The sequence below is a fragment of the Mus caroli genome, chromosome 10 (genome assembly GCF_900094665.2).
Source record: "Mus caroli chromosome 10, CAROLI_EIJ_v1.1, whole genome shotgun sequence".
Lineage (NCBI taxonomy): Eukaryota > Metazoa > Chordata > Mammalia > Rodentia > Muridae > Mus > Mus caroli.
Genome location: NC_034579.1, coordinates 111143008 through 111164867, shown reverse-complemented (window position 1 = coordinate 111164867; position 21860 = coordinate 111143008). Strand labels below are relative to the sequence as shown.

At 43.2% G+C, this 21860-nt stretch overlaps 1 long non-coding RNA gene across 1 annotated transcript in view; it reads left to right on the top strand.

The window, feature by feature from the left end:
* Positions 1–11614, top strand: part of LOC110302866 — a 59300-nt gene extending 47686 nt beyond the window's left edge. Inside the window, exons 4-5 of the long non-coding RNA XR_002378869.1 lie at positions 1639–1765; positions 10959–11614. This is a non-coding gene — a long non-coding RNA (uncharacterized LOC110302866). The remainder of the gene's footprint in view (positions 1–1638; positions 1766–10958) is intronic.
* The last annotated feature ends 10246 nt before the right edge of the window (positions 11615–21860 follow it).

Sequence of the window (21860 nt, the reverse complement as noted above, 5' to 3'; positions counted from 1 at the left end):
GTAGCCCTGGCTGTCCTGGAACTCACTCTGTAGACCAGGCTGGCCTCGAACTCAGAAATCCACCTGCCTCTGCCTCCCAAGTGCTGGGATTAAAGGCTTGCGCCTCTACTGCCCTGCTTAAGACATTCCTTAATTAGTGATCAATCAGGGAGAACTCAGCCCATTGTGGGTGGTGCCATCCCTAGACTAGTGTGATCCTGGGTTTTCGGTAAGAAAGTAGGCTGAGCAAGCCATGATGAGCAAGCCACTAAGCAGAATCCCTCCATGGCCTCTGCATCAGCTCCTGCCTCCAGGTTCCCACTCTGCTTGAGTTCCTGTCCTGACTTCCTTCAGTGATAAACAGTGCTGTGGAAGTGTAAGCTGAATAAATCCTCCCCCCCTCCACTCCCAATCCCAATTTCTGTTTTGGGCATGGTGTTTTGTTGCAGCAATAGAGACACTAACTGAGATATAATGGCTGACTCCTAGGGAACACACAAAGCCAGTCTACCTCAATAACAGTGTGTCTGTACCATGTTAGCCACATTGGCACCTTAGTCCCTCACCAATCAGGCCAAGACTCTACTTTACCTGATACCATCTGTCTGAGCAGCCATTCACCCTCTTCTCTGATCAGGTTTTGCTGAGGGATACTCCCTCGGGAAGCCGCTTGCCCTGAATCTTGGCTGCTCCCCAATGCATAGGGGATTTAGTATCCTGACCCTATTTCAATCACTCCTAATCTTCACAAATAACCCTTCCAATAACCCTTCAAATAATTCTAGCAACTTCCATTTGACCAACTGGCAAAGTAAGATCAATGCGGTGAGTGAGATGCATCGCGGAGGCAAACTCCAGGAGGAACACGAGTTTTCCTGAGGGATCTGGCCAGGGCCGCCCTTCCCAGAGGTGACCTGACTTCCCAACTTCAGAACAGAGCTAAGTTACCACACATCTGTCCTGTGGAGGAAGGTACGGATGACAAAAGCAGAAGCCATCTTCCTCATCCAGGTGACAAAGTTGCTGCTCTCGTTCTTCAGAATGAAGCGCATCCATTTCCAGTGTTTAGCGTTTGAAACAAACCAAATGCGTATTTCTTTCTGCTTAACAGATGGCTAAGAACACTAACATCTGAGTCATGTGATCCATTTATGTCTTGAGTCTTGGGGTGTTGTTGTTGTTGTTGTTTTGAGATTTTTTCTCAGGAGCTGGCACTCACATACCTTTGTAGCTGAGCCTTTAGGTCTAAAGGCCAAAACATTTCTCTACCTCATCTCCCATCTCTGTAGGCTGAGACCAACCTACACTCATTAGAGTTTGCAAGTTTGGAAGGCTGAGAAACTTTAACTGAATTGTCAGTTGTTGAACCAATAGCTAGTCAACTTCCCCGGAAGGGAATTTTGTTCTTTGTATCTGTTGCCAAATCTCAGAGAAACAGCAGCTGAAGGAAGGAGAGGGTTACTTTGTTCAGAGTCCGAGGGGGCGTGGCCCATCATGACTGGGGAAGGTCTGTGGGGATTGGTGGCTGGCTCTGTGGCAGCAGGTCATGGTCAGCTGCTTGTTCACACCCCAGTGGAAAGTAATCAGAAATGGAATGAGAAGGAGGGCCAAGCTACAAACTTCACTCCCACCTTACAGAGATTCACTTCTTCCTGTTAGACGCTGCCTCCCAATGTTTGACGACATCCCGAAAACAACTGGGACACATGTGTTCGCACTTTATACATCTAAACTATAACACTCTGTCAGACTCGACCAAATAGAAGAAAATGCTAATTAAACAGAGGTAAGCTTCTAGCATTTAGAAAACAGTATATTATATTCTGCCGACTGGCTGACACTAATGAAAAAGAAAATCTACCCACCAAAGGTGGTAACTAAACCTGAGCTTTTGATACGACTTAATCTTAAATGTGCTACGATCTCGTATGTTGAAGACTTGACTCCCAGCTAGTGGCTACTGACAAGCTTCAGAATCTTAGGATATGGAATCTAGCTGGAGAGAGTGTGTCAAGTGGGGCATGTCTTTGAGTGGGTACATACGGTGGCTACCACGTAAAGAATATTCTTTGCTCTGCTTGTGCCATCTGCCAGAATGTTTCAACCTCACCCCAGGCCCTGAATTATGGAGCCCAAACACTATTCAGGAAACTTCTGAAACCACGATTGCAAATACCCACATCCCATTTAGGTTCTTTATTTCAAATCTTCTGTCACAATGACAGACAGCTCCATAAAGCTATCTAACAGGACCTGACTGAACAGCAAGGCATCAATACTTCTAGATAATTAACTGCCTCTGCATCTCAGGGACTCTGTGGTCCAAAACAAGACACAACAAAGTAAATGGAAGAAATGGGACCCACCCACGGGACAGAAAGGGCATCTTTAGAGATGACCCACCACTCTCTCCCAGCCCATCCTGGAAGCTGACTTACAAAGCGGACTTCTAGAGGTCTTCAACTATAGTGGAATGTTGAAACAATGTCCTCATGATACCTCCTTAAAACATCCCCTACAACACCACCTTTTCCAGGCAGAGACACTGTCTTTTCTTCTCTGGTTGTCTCCAAGTGTCACTGTCAAATCCTTCCAATACCTCCCTGTTACACCTTCCATCCTAGGACATACGTATTTTTCTCCTTCCACCTTAATTCCTTGCAGATATCACAATGGAGAAGGCAAGATCAGAAGTGGCAATAATTATACTGTCCCATAAATATCACCTTTTCTTCCAAGGCTAGAAGGCAGATAGGGATGAGCGGTGACATCCGGTGAAGAAACGTGAGATTTATAACTGTAGGTTTTTCAGGCTGAAAATGAAGAGGGAGAAATGGCATGGCAGGCAAATGCACGTGGGGCATATCCCAGCGTGGCACATCGGTAAATCACTTACAGCTGTGAGTGATTCACAGCTGCAGATGGAGCCGGAAAGAGTCCCATCCTCGGGGCCGAGAGCATCATAATAATTTGGTGCTCCTGTAGGTCTCAAATCTAATTTGTTTTCAAAGAGCACTTGGCAAAGGTTGCAAATGATCAATATTAGAAGATTGATGCACAAGCCAATGTTAGTGATGTTTAACAGGTTCCCGCATACTCTGCCTGCCATGGCGGCAACACTCTGTGACATCCTGCCTGGAGTAGAATCACTGAATTGTGTGTGTGTGTGTGTGTGTGTGTGTGTGTGTGTGTGTGTGTGCAAATCAGGAGGCAAGCCAACAGGAGCACAACTGAGATAACCAGGAAGAACACCGATTCCCAAAGCACCCACCAAAAAAGGATGTCTCTGATGCCTCTACACCCTCTCCACGTCCATCCTCAGCATGCAGTGCCCAGGGTAAAATAAAAACCCCAGAGGAACAAGCTGTAGGCCAGGCTGGGAAGCCCAGTCTTTCTCCCCTCCTCCAGGGTAAGGCCAGAAAGGATGGTTTTCTGGGACTGTCAACTATTTTTATTTTTACTTCATGTGCCATAAAAAAAAAACATGATTTTTGTTGATAAATTCCAAGATAAGAAAGGGAACTAGGGTGCAAGCGAGGAAAGGGCTCAGTTTTCTTTAAGGGGCTGGCCACTGGGAGTTTAGCCATGCTCCAGTGAGGGTATGGACTGCACAAATTGGACTTCTTCTTCTTCTTCTTCTTCTTCTTCTTCTTCTTCTTCTTCTTCTTCTTCTTCTTCTTCTTCTCCTTCTTCTTCTCCTTCTTCTTCTCCTCCTCCTCCTCCTTCTTCTCCTTCTTCTTCCTCCTCCTCCTCTTCTCCCTCCTCTTCTTCCTCTTCTTTTCCTTCTCCTCCTCTTCTTCCTCCTCTTCCTTCTCCTCCTCTTTCTCCTCTTGCTCCTCCTCTTCCTCTTGCTCCTCCTCTTGCTCCTCCTCCTCTTCTTTTTTTGGGAAGGGATCACAAAGGTCAGGGGAGCTGACTTCAGGGGACTAAGAAGTGAGTGTGATCTGGGTTCACAATGTAAATTTTCAAATAATCCACCTTTTTAAAGTTATGAAGAAAAGGCCCTGGGCAAGGAAGGATGTAGGGGATGACTACAAAGGCTGGCAGGCATGCGGTGCTGGCTTCTCCACTCTCTGTTGTCTTCACTGTTCCTACGGCTCTCACATCAGACATCCACATGCCTTAGAGTGCTGTTTTTAAAGCGGATCCATAGACTTTTCTCAGTCTATGCCTGAATGTCTTTGCAGAGAGCCAAGTGCAAGTGTATCTTTTATTCATCTCTATTTAGCTTGGACAGCCTTCTCCTGTTTGACATCGTGAGTTTCTGTAGTGTTAAAGCGTGCACAGCTCAGGTGGGCTGTGGGAGCTCTTTTGATTTCAGGAGTCACAGTTCTTCTTGAAATAACAATCCTAAGCCCCCATCATCTTTATTGCCTGACTTCAGACCTCAACACCTTTTTATACAGCGATATTTCTTCTCTCATAAAATAAAGGCCACTTTCTTCATTGCAGCACTGATGCAGTGGTAAATAGGACAAAGTCCAGTGCTGCCCAGAGATAAATACTGCTTACCACATGCTGTCACCAAGGCCAAAAACTCCTGCTTGGGATTGTGGTTTTAGGGCCAGGGTATTTGAATCACATTTGCTTAGCTGACTAATTAATCTGTCCCTTTGATAACACTGATTAGAGTTTTGTCCATATAGAGGAGAGGCAAAATGATAAGATGTCCTCTAGCTCATGAATTGCCACGCTCTCCAGTCGAGTCAGTTTGACAGGCAGAGGCTTGGAAGCTGCTCATGAGGCAAAAAGAGTTTCAAGGAAGCTCTTCTCCTGGAGTCTGGCGTTCTCTCTAACCCATACATTAATTTTCCATTCCCTCATTAGTCTAGTGTATGGATCCACGTGCTCTCTTTTAGTATTACCCTATTATAAGTGCCTTTTAAGATTGAATTCTGACATAGCTAAACCCAGTGTTCCAAGATCCCAGAAGCCACCGAGTGAGAAAGCAGCAAGGAAGTTTAACCTATTCAGTAACTAATTAAGCATTACAATAGACAGGGCCAGTGGCTCAACTGGTCTGCAGAAAGAGCCTGGGAATCTCACTGAGACAGAAATCTTTAGTACAGGCTACATTCCATACCTAAAGCAAGCTGGTATACTCTCCTGACAAATGGAGATTCTCCAGATAAGAATTAGCAAGGCCTAGAAATTTAGGGGTCTGTGACATTACATTATTCTTGAGGCCTGCCAAGAGTAAAACCCCCTGGTGCTATTAACACTAAAGTGTGAAATTCTTGCCTGTCACTAGGCTGATCCTAGGCAGGACTGCTTATCTCTATTGTAAACATTTACTTGGCTCCTGCAATTCCTTTCGAAGTCATTCCTTTGTATCTGGTAAACTTCAATGTACCTTGCCTGATGTGACTTGCAACTCCTTGTATTCTCTGTACAATAAAAAAGTCTGATGCTCGACCTGACAATAAATTCAGATTCAACACAACCTCTCCTGTGTGCATCTGTCTGTCAATTCATCCTACGCTTTGCCCACCTGCCCAAGAGACCTGTTCCATGCAGACACAGGGACCCAGAGGGTCTGCGGCAATGAATAACAGCTTGGGAAGAAAAAAGACTATCAACGGAGACCAGTGAGGCAGCTAGCGCGTAAGCAAAATACAAGGCAAAACCCATCTTGAGAAATAAATTATGCAAATAAACATATTTTGCCCTGATGCCAACCCTACCTTGATTCCCCACTCCACCAAAGAGAAATCACTCAGCCCAAACTCTAAACAAGGCTACCTTGCCTTCCTTCCACTCTAGCTTCAACCATGGAGTGAGGCATTGCTTGGGTAAGGTACTCAGTTTTCAGACTTGGCTGCCTGATCTTTAAGGTGGAGCAAATACTAACAAGTGCCTCACTGGACTGTCCTGGGCAAGAGAGGACATGGATGCTGCGCAGCATTCAGAATAGTTCTTTCCTGGACGTGAGCCTCTCCCACTTCATGTCTGCCACCTCAGGGATACAAGTGGGTCAATGTGACTCTTGGCCCCTAGAGGACAGCAGAGAGATGATTACAGGCATGCACAGTGACAGATTTGTATCAGATATCAAGGAGAAAGCAGGTGAGAAGAAAGCTGCTACTTGCCAAGCAACATGAAAGCTGAACCAGGAACATCACACACTGTAGTTAGAGAAGTCATTATAATAGCCCCAATAATCAGTGTCAGGAAAGTTAGGACATGGGCAAGCGCCCTGATAGGAAGGATCCAGGCATGGCTGTGAGACACACTTCTGAGAAGGCAGAACCAGAGGTCTATCCAGTTGACCTTGGCTAAGGACTGTGCTGCCCTGTCTCCCTGTAACCTGGGTTTTCTCACAGCATAGCAGCCGAGTTACAAAAGTAAGTATCAAGCTAAGGACAGACAGAAAGCACATTGCACTTTGTGGCCCAGCCTCTGACAAATCTGCCTCTTTTGAGGGGCACAGGGTATAGACCCCACTTACTATGTGTTATTTTTTTTTCAGTTTGTTCTATTATAGATCTGGTCTTCGTTTTTCTTTGTTTTTTGTTTTGTTGTTTTGTTTTATTGTTTCTTTTGAGTCAGAGTCTCACTATGCAGCCCAGGGTGGCCTTGAATTTGTCAACTCCCTGTCTCAGCCTCCTAAGTGTTGGGGAGGCATATGCTTCCATTTCTGACTTTAGGCCTTATGTGTAGTTGGGAGAATTTGGGGAGAAAGATTCTGGAAACATGGGAAATGTTTGCCCATTATTTTTGAAGACAACCAAACATCAAGTAATTTTCTGGAAATGAGTCTGAGCTTCTACCTTTCATTTTCACACATAAAGCAAACATAAGTCTGCACAATGAACCCCCAAGGGCATCTAATCTCCACACCTCCGCTGTTCTTAACAGTGGCCTCTGGAGGTGCAGCTGCCTGTGCCATCTGAACACCACACCTCAGCCTCCCTTGATCTGTAGCCGGGATTCTGACTGACGCTGCAGGAGGAGATGTCAGGATGGTCAGCTTGGAGCAAAGTTCAAGTTCATTTAGAAAAGAATGGTGCTTGCCCACCCAAGGGATGAGTGTGAGCTTCTCAAGAGAGGAAGTTGTGCGCAGATATGATTCTGTGGCTTCCAGAGCTAGCATGCTTGTTTGTTTTGTTTTGTTTTTTTTTTTTTAGTTTATGTAGCAAAACAAGGCAAAGACTCAGAGACTCCAGAGATAGATTGTGCTGAGCCTGGCTAGGGACGCTAGCATACTATTAGGTTCTATATTTGAGATTTTCAAATACTCAAATTGTGTGTGTGTGTGTGTGTGTGTGTGTGTGTGTGTGTGTGTGTGTGTGTGAAGACTTTCTGAGGTGAGTGAAGTATTGTGCTGGACGGGGCTCTCCTCTGCAGAATCCCAGGATGCTTTCAAAAGCCCACAAGGCAGGAAATCAATCAAAACCACAATGCAAGTGTATTCTAATGAAGCCAGGGCCTTCTGAGAATGGGGACCCTGCTGGTGCTGGTGTGTATGCTGCGTGCCTGTGCTGTGCGTGTTTGTGTGCATGGGGGGCGGAGAGTGCGAGGGCAATGGAGAAATTCCCTGGGAAAGCACCAGCCTGGGTTTCTGATACAGCAGAAAAACTCAACTGAAGCTGTGAGGATGCTTAACCACACAGCCATTCTGGCTATTGGGAGACACAACAATTGAAAGGATCTATCTGATTTACAACTACATTTATAGGCTACATAATTTTTTTAAAAAATTAAGTAATATTTAAAAATTAAATATGATATGATTTGGTTTGCTTATATATCTTATATTTTAAAACATTTTATGTGCATATGAGTGTTTGCTGCGTGCATGCATGTGTGCTACATGTATGCTTAGCCAGGAATGGTGGCAGATACCCTGGAACTGGAGTCATGAATAGGTGTGAGCTGCCACGTGGATGCAGGGAACTGAACCCAGGTCCTCAGCAAGAACAGCAAGTGTCCTTAACCACAGAGCCATCTCCTCAGCCCTCACATCTCTTATCCTAATGAATTTTTCCTGTAAATGAAATTAAAGATAGTTTATGGGGTACCTTGTCCAGGTTCACATTGGAGAGAATAATGCCAATAACTTAAAAAGCAAAGTCACAGAGCCCTGAAACTTTTGGTTTGGGCCCAAACTAGATTGTAGTAACTGTACATTCTTTTGTTTCAAGTGTGCCCTATAAAAGAGATCGTTGCCTCTTTGCAGGCATTCATACAACAGTGACTTTTGCTAGATGAATTGAATTACTTTTTTACCTCCAGCCTAAGAATAGGCACACACTATTCCTCTGGGACAGAGGTCAATATAAAGGTTTCTCTGGCTCAAGGATGTGCTGATTTGGGTGAAAAGTTTTGTCTTTGCTTTTTTAGGAAAGGTGACTACTGTCTGTCCACCTTCCAGAGTAACATGGATCAGATTTGATAGAAGGAGACACCCAGAGAACTAAATTCCAGAAAATCATACAAAACAAGTTATCTTGATGATACTGAAAGACTGACCAGAAGAGCAAGAGCAGGGAAAGTCAATTAGGGAGAGAGATAATTCACCTTACAAAACAGCACAAATTCTGTTATTAAAAGGGAAGGCTGCTCATACCCTGCCTTTCACTTTGAAGCACCAGAGGCCTGCTCCCACTCACTAACAGCACACAGGCCAAAGGAAGGCATCTGAATGCCAAGGTATGTGTGTTGATCAGAAACACCACCCCCACACACACACCCACACACACAATGCTCTATATCCTTATTTAGCATAATTAGCATATACTTGCCCTGCAGCAAAACTCCCTAGGAATAGTCAGAAGCCTCACCATTGACAGATCATAGGAGTGCAATGTCAGCTGGCTGCTTGCCTGCTTTCAGAATACATTACATAAGAGTGAAAACAAACCATAGCTACTCAGTACAACAGAAATGTACCGCAAAAATAAGAGGAATGAAGGGGCGGGTAGGGAGGGGGAGGAAGAGGAGGAGGGGGAGGAGGGGGAGCAGGAGGAGGAGAAGAAGAAGACTCTATACTCTTATCTATTGAGGTTGCCATGATAGAAGCTAAAAGTGTGCTTTGTTATCATTGTTAGAAGAAGTGAGTTAAAGATCTAAATAAAGGGACAGACAGAATGAGAACACAACAAAGGAAACATCTAAGCTCCCTGCCTCATCCCTAGGGAGCCTCTGACCCTCCCTAGTGATGTCATTATTTATTTTTAAATTGGGGGGTTTGTTTTTGTTGTTATTTGGTTTGGGGAGGTTATTTGGTTGGTTGGTTGGTTGGCTTGGATTTTTTTTGTTTGTTGGGTTTGTTGTTGTTGTTGTTGTTGGCTAGGTTTTGGGGTTTTTTTTTGTTTTTTTTTTTTTTTTTGGGGGGGGGTTTTTTTTTTTTTTTTTTTTTTTTTTGGAGAGGGGTTGTTTTTGCTTTTTTCTTTTCTTTTCTTTCTTTCTTTCTTTTTTTTTTTTTCCGAGACAGGGTTTCTCTGTATAGCCCTGGCTGTCCGGGAACTCACTTTGTAGACCAGGCTGGCCTCGAACTCAGAAATCTGCCTGCCTCTGCCTCCCGAGTGCTGGGATTAAAGGCGTGCGCCACCACCACCCGGCTTCTTTTTTTTTGAGACAGGGTTTCTCAGTGTAGCCCTGGCTGACCTGGAACTTGCTCCATATTCCAGGCTTGCCTCAAACTCACAGAGAGCCACTTGTCTCTACTTCCAGAGTGCTGAGGTCAAAGGTGTGCACCACTCACTCACACCTAGGGCTGACATTACTCATCCATCGTGGTGTCCCTTATCATCCTTCTCAAACCACAGTAGAAGCCATCAGCTGGTCATTACAGAAGCCTAAAGTTATAACGTGCAATCTTGGGATAATTCTGGACTGTAAAGTGACATCTTGACCAAAGAGTATCCAAACTTTTTTGACTCTCTCAGGGTCAATCTACTTACTGTCCTTTAAATGTCAAAGCCATGGAAGGAGGATGGAGGAGGGTGGGGGGGAGTGAGGGGAGGGGGAGGGTGTAAGGGTGGAGGAAAGCATCCTGTCAGAGGCAAAGGGGAGTGGACAGGGATAGAGAACTCTTGGAGGGGGGCCCCAGGAAAGAAGAGCAACATTTGGAATGTAAATAAATAAAACAATTTTTAAAAACAATAAATTTACCAAATAAAATAAGTAAAAAGAAAGCCTGTGCTTCTCCAGATAGCCCCTCACCCCATCTCAGTGATTTAGAATGTTTATTATCTTTCCTGCTCACCTATAATCTTTTTCACAAAGTTGCTCTCTGTCCCCAGCCAACATGGCCGCCTCCCCTTCCGAAGGCCAGGTTTTGACCTGGTGTTGGGCATTCACTATCTTGCATGAGTGTTTGTGCTTTCACGTATTTCTGTGTGTTTTTCAGGTTTTCTTTGGGGTGTGTGTGTGTGGATAGGTCCATTGTACTTTAGATCCTTTGCAAAATTAATATGTTTTTTCACTTTTCGGGTATTTCCTATTGAATGCTTAAACCAAAACATTTTTAAAAATCCAATTCCATTAATTATAAGAAAACCTTTTATAGGCATTTGCTCTAAAAGGTACAGAGAGGATTGAATGGAAGTAAACCAAGCCCGAGGACGTGTGTCGGGACTGCCCTTTAAATGTATTAGTAAGTTAGGTCAAGGTGGGAAAGGGGCATGTATGGTGGGTAGGTAGCCTATCAAAGCCAAAGGATCATCTCAAAAAACTTTTGTAAAATGCTTCCATTTCTCTCTGACATATAATGTATCTATAGATAGATAGATAGATAGATAGATAGATAGATAGACGGACACATATATATTGGTGTATATGATACATATCAGAATAATAATGTAGGCAAAGGGAATTTATTATTTTACACTTACGAAGATTTATTGTCTTTATATTTTCAGTGTAGAAGTTTTGAATCCCATGGTAAAGTAGAGGGGTAAACCAGGAGTCCTCAAAGCCTTACCCCCTTGAGAGACCCATAATCTGTCAAATATTCTCCCGTTCTTTTCTAACAGTACGCATGTGCTGGCCGGACACACTATTCTACCCAATGAGATCATGATTCTTCCACTTGCTGACGTCCTGTCATCAGCCACGGACATGCTCCAGCTTCAGTAACTCTTGTTCCAGGTCTCCCTCCTCTACCCTGTTGCACGTGCATTCACTTCAAACCCCAATACAAACACATGTTAGCAAACACATGTTATCAGGTGGCCACATCAAAGACAGCTAGAACAAGTGAGGGAAGGTCAAGGGTCAAGGCTGGGTCAGAAGCCCAGGGAAAGCTGGGAGCAGGGATTCCAACAAGCTAAAGATGCCTCTCGCCTCCTTTCTTCTCCGGGTCCATCCCATGGACTATTCCTGCTGGGCAGCTTTCTCCACGCCACAGGCATCATTACTCTCACTTCACTGGCTGGGATCTGGGGACACAGTGTTCACAGTCTCATTCTGAAGGCCCTTGTTTGTCCCATTGTCTGTTAGGATGTGGGAATCACGCTTGTTCCATGAGAAATGGCAGAGGCTTTTCCTATAAAAGTAGCACACAAGACGACCAGCATAATCTATGAAATCAAAATTCTGTCCATGTGAGGTTTGTAACTTTTAGCACCACTTTGAATTAATGATGTTCAATGAACCGTTTTAAACTTTATAATAAATTGAATTTTAAGACATGTCTGATACCATTCATTATGATATACTCTTAAATGTTGGAGTCATTCAATTAATTGAGTCATTCAACAGTTTTTGTATCTGCTCACGCCAGTGAGTAGGGTGGGGTTATTTTGCTCTACTTAAATGAAAGTCATGAACAGAAAAGCAGTATTGATAGTCCTGCACCCTTGACCGCCACAGGCTTATGGGCTGGGCTGACAGACTCAGTCTTACATGCTTATGGTGTCATGTTTAAGAAGCCAGAGACATGCAGGGCCGTGTGTTTAGGTTAGAAAGCTTGCTGTTCTGGGCTGTGTGGTTGCCAGTTGCCCAGTCCTAGGAAGCTGGGCGACAGCCTCCAGTTCCCCAGTTCTACCAAGGAGGCCTTTCATATGAGGAGGGATGGACAATCAGCAGTCTTGCATAAGAACAATTTACACACACACACACACACACCAACCATCCATTGTGGAAGAGGAAGAGATAACCCTAGCCCCATCGTGAATATAGTGATCTGTTGTCAGCAATTGGCTTAGTGGACCTGAAATGCCATCTTCCAAGGTGTATACATGTTGTACAGGTTAGCTGCTCTTGTGGTTGGAGCGGGGTCTCAAAGGATTTATGTGGGTTTATTTGCTGAGGTTCCTGAAGCTGGAAGTTACCAAAGTGACTACGTCCTTTGGGAGGATTAATAAAATATGAAGACTTCAAGATTAAGGGAATAAAGATTCCGAGAGGGAGTACAGAATCACTGAGGTGAGAAGATGTCAGCATGGCGTCTTAGAGGGAGGTTCAAATGCTGCTGGTAAGTAAGATGAGGATGGGTAAATGACTGCTGGATTTAGGAATAGAGGCAACTATTGGGGACTTTGGAATTTGGGGAGGTTAACATCTAGGGAGCAGCAGAAGGGCTTGATTACAACAGGGTCACCACAGGATGGGAAGAAAATGGGTATGGTGAGCATAGACAACTCTGCCAGAGTTCGTTTTCAACGTGAGCAAATCATGGAGCCTGCAGATAGAGGAGAACCAGGAGCAAACCCGGATTTCAGAATGACACAAAGTCAGTGTTCAGATGCTCGTGAGAATAATCTACTATTAAGAGAGTGTTCTTGGTAAAGGAGAAAGAAGACATCATTGCTGGAGAACATCCTCCAGGAGGCAAGAGCGCAAAACATTCCAAGTACAATGAGCAGAGGGCAGAGGAAGATGTGGGTGGCATGGCGGAGGGAGGGAGGGAGCAAAGGAAGCTCCTGCCTGATGCTGTCTCCATGAATACCTGGGTTTCTGCCTGACTTTTATCATGTCACCTCATGTGTCTTGTCCTTTATCATGTGACCTAAGATACAGCCTGGGACATGAGGAACTGGCTCACCTATTAACCTCAACCCCACCCTCAGGAGGCAGGTATATCTGTCTCTTACCCAGAATGTTATATTTGCATTTACACTCAACAGGCACTTCAAGGTTATAAAAAAATTCTTCTTGGAAATTTATACCTTTATTTCATATACTTAAAGATTGATCCATCTGTATTGTATTTTGAAGTATGGTTGAAGATATGGATTTAGTTTAGTTTTGTTTTTTCCTGCAAATGGTTCTCTGATTGCCATAAGCCCATTTCCAGAAATAATCAATGTTTCTTTCATGATGTAAAGTCTCAGTGGGGTGAGAAGTACAGGCAGATACACTTTAGCCTTGTTTTATAATCACTTCATCTCCACTGGCCAAGAATGGCTAAGCGACTTGAAGTTCATTAAAAAACAAACAAACAAACAAACAAAAAACAAAACACTGATGAGCTAGGAATAAAATGCTAATTAACTCTCCCTCTCCCAAGAAAAAAGATTTTCATGGACTTAGCTTATTATACTTAAAAATAATCTGCAGGGAAAATCAGTGGTAGAAAGACAATGTTAGACGGCCTTGATAGCTAGTCTTGGGCCAAACCAGAAACAGTGTGATGTCTTCTTCCCTAATTTTCTCAGAATGAGTCGCAAGGTGAGATGGCACATTTGCCTTATCTATCAGCTACACAGAACTGTCTTTTCTGATAATCAATGGTAAAGTTTTGGGAATGTGTCAAACATAAATAAATTGCAATGCTGACTTAAACACCAAAGTGAAGAAGACTTATCAAAAACAAAACGTTGAACTCTTTCCGGTCAAACAGCAGGGAAGATTTTTCAGATGACTCACCTATGATTTGTCTCTCTCCAAACATCATTCCTTAATCTCCGTCAGTCTTTGAAAAGATTTAAAAGATCAGTGTGACTTATTTCCTTCTTTCCTTGAAAATCTGCCTATGGTTTCTAGTGAATTGGAAAAAAATCTTGAAATGTTTCTGGCCTGGGCATGAAGCCTTCAGCGGGTACTTACGAAGTGGAAACTGTCTTTCTAACCACAGATACACGCAGTCTTGTAGGAGTGCCAAGGAAGTCATACTCATTTCTTCCTGGACATTGACCAGAGGCCACCTACCCTTGAGACAGAGGAAAGAATGTGTGACAGATACTCTATCCCAGTATGTGCAAGAATGTCCCAGAATTCTCAAAGATATCAGCTCTGGCGGCTACACCCCAAGGAATCCAAGGGAAGGGATGCCCCTTTCTCTGGGCCAGTCTCTGCAGGTATTTTCCTCTCTCCATCTCCTGCCTAGGACCTCATGGCTGGCAACTATAGGTTCAGAGGATTCGACTCTTACACTCTTGTTTATAATTATGAAGGATACAAAGGAACTGTTAACAGTGTTTCTTCATTTGCTTCCTTTTATTGAAAAGAGATTCTTTTCTCATACCATCTATCCCGACTAGTGTTTCCCCTCCTCTACTCCTCCCAGGTCCTGCCCACTTTCCCTCTCCTCCAGTCCTCTCCCTTTCTGTCTCTCTTTAGACAAGAATAGGGTCATAAGCGAGAACAGCCAGACATGGTAAAATAAAAATGTAATAGGCTGAAACAAAACAACCCTATGAAGGCTGGACAAGGCAAGCCAACAGACGGGAAAGAACCCTAAGACCAGGCACAAGGATCAGAGACCCCTCCTTCCCACCCTCAGGAGTCCCATGGAATACTAAGCTGAAAGCTGTAACACACACACACACACCAAGGACTGGTGCAGATTGGTGTGGGCCCAGTGCTTGCAGCTTTGTTTCTGTAAATGTATATGAGCTCTGCTCAGATGACTTAAAGGAGCCTGTTTCTGTGGGGACCTCCATCCCCTCAGACTCTTACCATCTTTCTGCCTCCTCTTTCTCAGGGTTCCCCGAGCTCTGAGGGGAAGGCTTTGATGTACACATGCCATTTAGAGCTGAGTTTACTAAGTTCTCTCTCTCTCTCTCTCTCTCTCTCTGTCTGTCTCTCTCTGTCTCTCTCCACAACATCTAGTTGTGGGTCTCTGTATCTGTTCCCATCAGCTGCATTATAAATAAAAGGAAAAATTTTCAGCCATGGTTTTACAAAATTATATATTATATTCTATAATATGTCGCAAAGGAATAATTGAAAAATCACTAGATATATCCCTCCTACCCCTCACCCCAAATATTCTCTCTTAACAATTCAATTTGGGTTCAAAGACAGCAAAAGATTCTGGTTACACGGGTTCTAAATTCTATTGTTTTAGATTTTATTTTATTAAGTCACAAATGAAATCCCATCCAGATGTTGCCTTGCTGCTAAGATGGAATACAGGTACGCCTTCATCAAGCACAGACCTCTCTTGAGGATGCATGAGAATGGGAGGACTGTAACATCAGGAAATGGGAAAGCCAGTGGGGTTCCAGTGTCTCTTGGGACCTCTCCTGGGACTTCTTTAATTGGGAAATAACTGGGTTAGAGGGGATCTCCAGGAGAAGCCAGCAGAGTCCCATGAACCCTGCATGGCAGAGAATTTCAGCGCCTGCACAGCCGCAGGGCAGGTGTGCGGCTGGTACATCCCCAGGCCATTGTCAGCAAAGCAAATGCAATGAGTCCTGGTCTCTTGACTATGTTCAAATGGCTTCAGAAGAAGGGGTGCTTAATATCACCCACCTTCCACTTCAGGGGCTCCCCTGTTTCAACCAGGCAGACTCTTCAAGCTTTCCATACTTTTCAACAGAACACTATAAAGTTAACAACGATTAATTTAACTTTGGGGGGTACTCACCTAACATGCTCACTTCTGTGTCTCTGGGAACTAGAGGAAGTGGATCCAGTTACGCATGGCCAGGTGAGCACAGCATTAATTAGTAAATTAGTTAATTAGAAAACATGGCACCAAGGCTTTTATTCAGATACTCCATTGAATGAATGAGAAGTGAGTTTCCTAAAACATTTCATTTCTTTTTTTTAATTAGGTATTTATTTCATTTACATTTCCAATGCTATCCCAAAAGTCCCCCACACACTCCCCTATCCACTCCCCCACCCATCCACTCCCACTTTTTGGCCCTGGCGTTCCCCTGTACTGGGGCATATAAAGTTTGCAGGACCAATGGGCCTCTCTTTCCACTGATGGCCGACTAGGCCATCTTCTGATTCATATGCAGCTAGAGACACGACCTCTGGGGGGTATTGGTTAATTCATATTGTTGTTCCACCTATAGGATTGCAGATCACTTCAGCTCCTTGGGTACTTTCTCTTGCATCTACATTGGGGGCCCTGTGATCCATCCAGTAGCTGACTGTGAGCATCCACTTCTGTGTTTGCCAGGCCCCGGCATAGTCTTACAGGAGACAGCCATATCTGGGTCCTTTCAGCAAAATCTTGCTAGTGTATGCAATGGTGTCAGCGTTTGGAAGCTGATTATGGGATGGATCCCTGGATATGTCAGTTTCTAGATTGTCCATCCTTTCGTCTCAGCTCCAAACTTTGTTTCTGTAACTCCTTCCATGGGTGTTTTGTTCCCAATTCTAAGAAGGAGCAAAGTGTCCATACTTTGGTCTTCGTTCTTCTTGAGTTTCATGTATTTTGCAAATTGTATCTTATATCTTGGGTATTCAAAGTTTCTGGGCTAATATCCACTTATCAGTGAGTACATATTGTGTGAGTTCTTTTGTGATTGGATTACCTCACTCAGGATGATGCCCTCCAGGTCCATCCAGATTGGGAAAGGATCTTTACCTATCCTAAATCAGATAGGGGCATAATATCCAATATAAATAAAGAACTCAAGAAGGTGGACTCCAGAAAATCAAATAACCCTATTAAAAAATGGGGCTCAGAGCTAAACAAAGAATTCTCACCTGAGGAATACCGAATGGCTGAGAAGCACCTGAAAAAATGTTCAACATCCTTAATCATCAGGGAAATGCAAATCAAAACAACCCTGAGATTCCACCTCACACCAGTCAGAATGGCTAAGATCAAAAATTCAGGTGACAGCAGATGCTGGCGAGGATGTGGAGAAAGAGGAACACTCCTCCATTGTTGGTGGGATTGCAAGCTTGTACAACCACTCTGGAAATCAGTCTGAACGGTTCCTCAGAAAATTGAACATAGTACTACNGGAGGATCCCGCAATACCTCTCCTGAACATTTCATTTCTAAGAACAACTATGTTTCAGAAAAATCAACAAAGTATAGTCAACAAAGGCTTAAAAAGCCAATTAGAGGAGAAAATACCATGACATCATAAAGTCCTTGCCATGTCTTATCACCTATGGGTTCATGTTTTTACAAAAGTGTGCTTGTGTGAGAGTGAGTGTGAGTGAGTGTGAGTGTGTATGAGTGTGTGAGACAGTGTATGTGTGTGCATGTATGACTGTGTGTGAAAGTGTTTGTGTGTGTGTATGTTTGTGCATTTGTGAATGTGTGAGTGTGTGTGAGAGAGCATGTATGTGTGTACCTGTGTGAGAGTATATGCACATGTGTGTCAGTGTATTGTGTGTGTATGTGTGCATTGTGAGAGTGTATGTGAGTAAGTATGAGTGTATGTGAGAGACAGTGTATGTGTGTATGTGTGTGCATGTATGACAGTGTGTGTGAGTGTACGTGTGAGTGTGTGTAGATGTGTGTATATGTGTGTGCATGTGTAAATGTATGAGTGTTTGTGAAAGCATGTATGTATGTGCCTATGTGAGAGTGTGTACACATTTGTGTGTCAGTGTATTGTGAGTGTGTGCATGTATATGTGCATGTGTGAGAGTGTGTATTGTGCATATTTATGTGTGACATCTGTGTATGTGTGGTATGTGCGTCTGTTTGTTTTCAACTGTTGTTGTTTTTGTTGTTATTTAGGAAAGGCAGAAGTTTGCCTCACTTATTTCCTCAGTTTTGGAAAGACTTAAAACTTAAAACACAAAGAAGAAGGCACTGGAAGAAAATGTTGACCAGACAAGCAGCTGATGCATGACCTATCATCAGACAGTTTCAGTGCCATCAAACCCCTGTTATAACCACAGAGATGGGAATGGAAAGTCTATGATTCAGCTAGTGATTTGCATACTGGAGCCACATGCAAATACTGGAAGAGCAGCCCAGAGCTTGGGCCTCTTGCATTTCCCTCAGGCCCCTCTGAACTTTTCTCACTTGTAATCAATACCACACAGCTCACACCATAGTCATGCTTGTTTGAACTCCAAGTTTATTGTCAGATCACATATCATAGAGACAAGCGTTATGCTCACCATGTCTCTCTCACAGTTCCATTAACTTCCCTGCATCCATCCCTCCATCCATCTGTCTAGTGAATATTAAAAGCCAGGTCCTAGTCTCTACATATGTCAAGAGCATGACCTGAACAGGGTTTCTAGTTCTAAGAGGTTTATGTGTATGGGAGATGAATGAGTAAGCAAACAAAAGAAGCATCAAAGGTGGTAAATGCAATGGAAGAGTCCAGGAGAGCCAGAGAAAGGAACATTGGATCAGAATACCTCTCCACGAAACAAATATTTAGATAATGACCCAAATGACCAACAACATTCAAAACCAGCTGCTTGGTGTATGCGACAGAAACCTAGAAGCCCTGTGCAGTCAGGAGAGGGTACGTGAAAGGGTGTTTGAAATGAGCTGAGAAGTCGGCAAGACAGACTTCTGTCTCACGGTTCCTAAAAACCACCATTAAGCATATTGATCATCTTCCAAATATTGTTCCACAGAGTGAATGAGTAAGAAGTTTCACAAAACATTTCATTTCTTAGAAGAATTATTAAGAAAATTCAAGGTAGTATAGTCAATGAAGGTTTAAAAGGAGAAAATATATTGACATCATAACGTCCTTACTGCGTGTGTTATTACCTATGAGTTCATGTTCTTTTTTTAAAGTGTGCATATGTGAATGTATACAAGTGTGTATGCATGTATGTGAGATAATGTATGTGTATATATGTGGTGCATGTATGACGATGTGTGTGTGTGAGAGTGTATGTGTATTCAGTGATTTTATCCGAAAAAACAAAATGTTCTGATTTGAAATTTGAAAGATTTCACTGCCTCATGTGTGCAAGTAGATGTAGCCAGTGAAGAGAGAGAGAGAGAGAGAGAGAGAGAGAGAGAGAGAGAGAGAGAGAGAGAGAGAGAGAACATGCACACAGAGAGACAGAAACAAAGACAGAGAGATCAAAAACTACCCATATGTTTCACATAAGAAATGGAACAAATGAGATTGTCTTTCCCTGAGCGAGAGGAGGAGCAGATGTAGAGGAGGTGAGAGAGACTGGGAAGGAAATTAAGTTATTTTTAGTCTGAGGTGCTCACTGAAGACACCAAGATTGACAGGTCAACAAGGCAGCTAAATACAAGATCCGAATGAGAACTTCAGTCCATATACCTTATCTGAAACCATGGCTCTGCATACAATTACATCGAAGATAAAGTGGAGAATTTAAATGGGGGGAGGAGTCTTTCTAAGCAGGAAATATGATTGTCTATTAGTAGATGAGCAAGCTAAACAGCTAAAATATTAAGAGAGTTTTCATAATATATCAGAAGGCAGAAACATGTGTGTCTAATTGCTTTCCAAATTTTGTCAGAAAAGCAGATTATCATGTTGCTTTAATATCTTCACAAGGCCATTCAAAACAGGAGGCTTTGATAAAAATCAGAGAGAAATGGGAGAATGGTCACTATCACTTCACTGGAATTCCATTTAAGTGAATAATTGTATATGTTCCCCATTACAAACTGGGCTCAGAGTGAACACAGTATTATTAAGCAGAATAATGGAACGACACCTGTCCAGAATGTTCTATGATTCTCTTGATCTAAGAAATAAAAAAAAAATATTTAAAAGTTCACTTGCATTTTATTGTAGCTCCTTTAAAAAACTTTCAGTTTAATATGCATACAAATAAAACAGGACGATGATGGAGTAGAATAATGGAGTCCTTTCTCAGAGAAAAATTTATAATTTCCTTTCTTAAAAGCTGTGGTTCAATACGTAATAAAACATTTGTCTTCAAAATCAAGTGGAAAACTCACACCCACTTTGTCCAAACCTTCCAGTCTTAGAACTGTCTTGAGATCAGAAATCCTTTGCTGTATAGTATATGGACACATGGGTGTGTGTGCATGAATATGTGTGCATCTATGTATGGAAGGGGTGTCACTGGGGGCATACAGAAGAAATTGTTGCTGCTTCCTCCAGATCTCCTTTTATGATGCAGCTAGAGATGACAGATGGTAATAACCCTTTTCTCTGGGGAATTATTGATCAAAGAGAGATATGATCACCTCCCTTCCTGAGTACAGTGGGCAGAACACACGGTAGAAATGGAGCAGACACAGAGATGCAGATGGCTTCAAGGACTCCCTCTGATTCAGTGTGAGCCCTGGAGTACCTCAGCATGATAGCATGAGCAAGCCTCCGCCTGAGTCTACCTTCGTGTTTAGCATCCAGCCCCCATGCTACTCTGCTTCTCCCTTGCCATGTAAGCATGTTCCAATGAAGGCTCTGACAATCACCATCTTTGCCTCCCCTCTATGGGACACAGTTAAAATTGTTTCTATATATTCAAGACACAGGATTTACACAGATACCATAATTGTGTGTGTGTGTGTGTGTGTGTGTGTGTGTGTGTGTGTGTGTGTGTGTAAACTTGCCAAGCCCATTTATTGTTGCTTATATGAACATATATTTTAGGCTATTTGGCATTGGACAGCCTATCAGACTGATTCTATCTCTTAGAAACCATTGATTACTTGGCCCTCTTCATTTAGGGTAGAGCCTTGTAAAGCTTCCCCAGTTCCATAGTGGCATGTCCTGTTGTCATTATGTGGGTCTTTCTTAGGGAGTCATAGTGTTGAGATTTCCTGGGTGTGGCTTCTCTGTCACGTAGAGGACACTATATAGCAGTGCGTGCCCTGGTCCTCTGGTTCTTACATTCGTTCCATCCCAGCTATTCGCTCACACTAGTAGATGTACTAATTGGGACTTGGCACCCCGCAATAACTTATCCTCTGCATTTTGACCAGATGCAGATCTTTAGAGGCACCATCTACTGCAAAAAAAAAAAAAGCTTCTTTGGTGAGAGGTTAGAGCTATGGATCTAAGCATAAGTACCTAAAATACAGTTGGAAATTAGGTCTAGAAGAATAGCAGTCATTGGTGTTCTGCACCACACAAGGTATTAATGTTCTTCCAAAGACCCATGAGACTAACAAATCCCCCAACGCTAGGCATGGGAAGTCTCCCTTGATTGCTGGTCAGGATGGTCCAAGAGACTCCCAAACCAATAGAGGCTCCCAATCCATCACTCTGGATTTCTTCCTAGAACTTGAAGAAAAGACTCTTTTTCTGAATATATCACATACTTTAGATACAGGACTTGGGAGGAATCAAGCTGGAGCTCACCTGGAAGGCTCTGCCCTAAAGACTATTTCTCAGATGATGCTCTGTAAGCTGCCAAGGGAGAAAAAGCAATCGTCTCACCCGAGTGTAAATCTGTGGTCTGCACCAATGCTTGATGTCCATAGCAGTGCAACGAAGGCATGATTATTTTGTAGATAACCAGCAGCTGTCTAATTGAACTTAAGGTCTTCTTAATAGGAGGGGATTCGTTCCTGGTACTAGCCAACTACCCATGCCTAGAAGTCATTTCCATGATTAAAATTAGCTTGTAAAACTTGCAAAGATCCCCTTTGGAACTGTTATTGAAATGATAATGGATGCATAATGTAAGATGGGAAATTTTCTATCATTAGAAGACTGAATCTTGGACCTGAGTGTTTTTATGTGTTGTGTTCTTACTGTCTTCGGTGAGTGCTGCGAGGGTAGCTCAGGCAAGCTCAGAACTTCAGACATGTGTCTTCGCTGGATGCTGTGAGGGTAGCTCAGGCAAGCTCATGA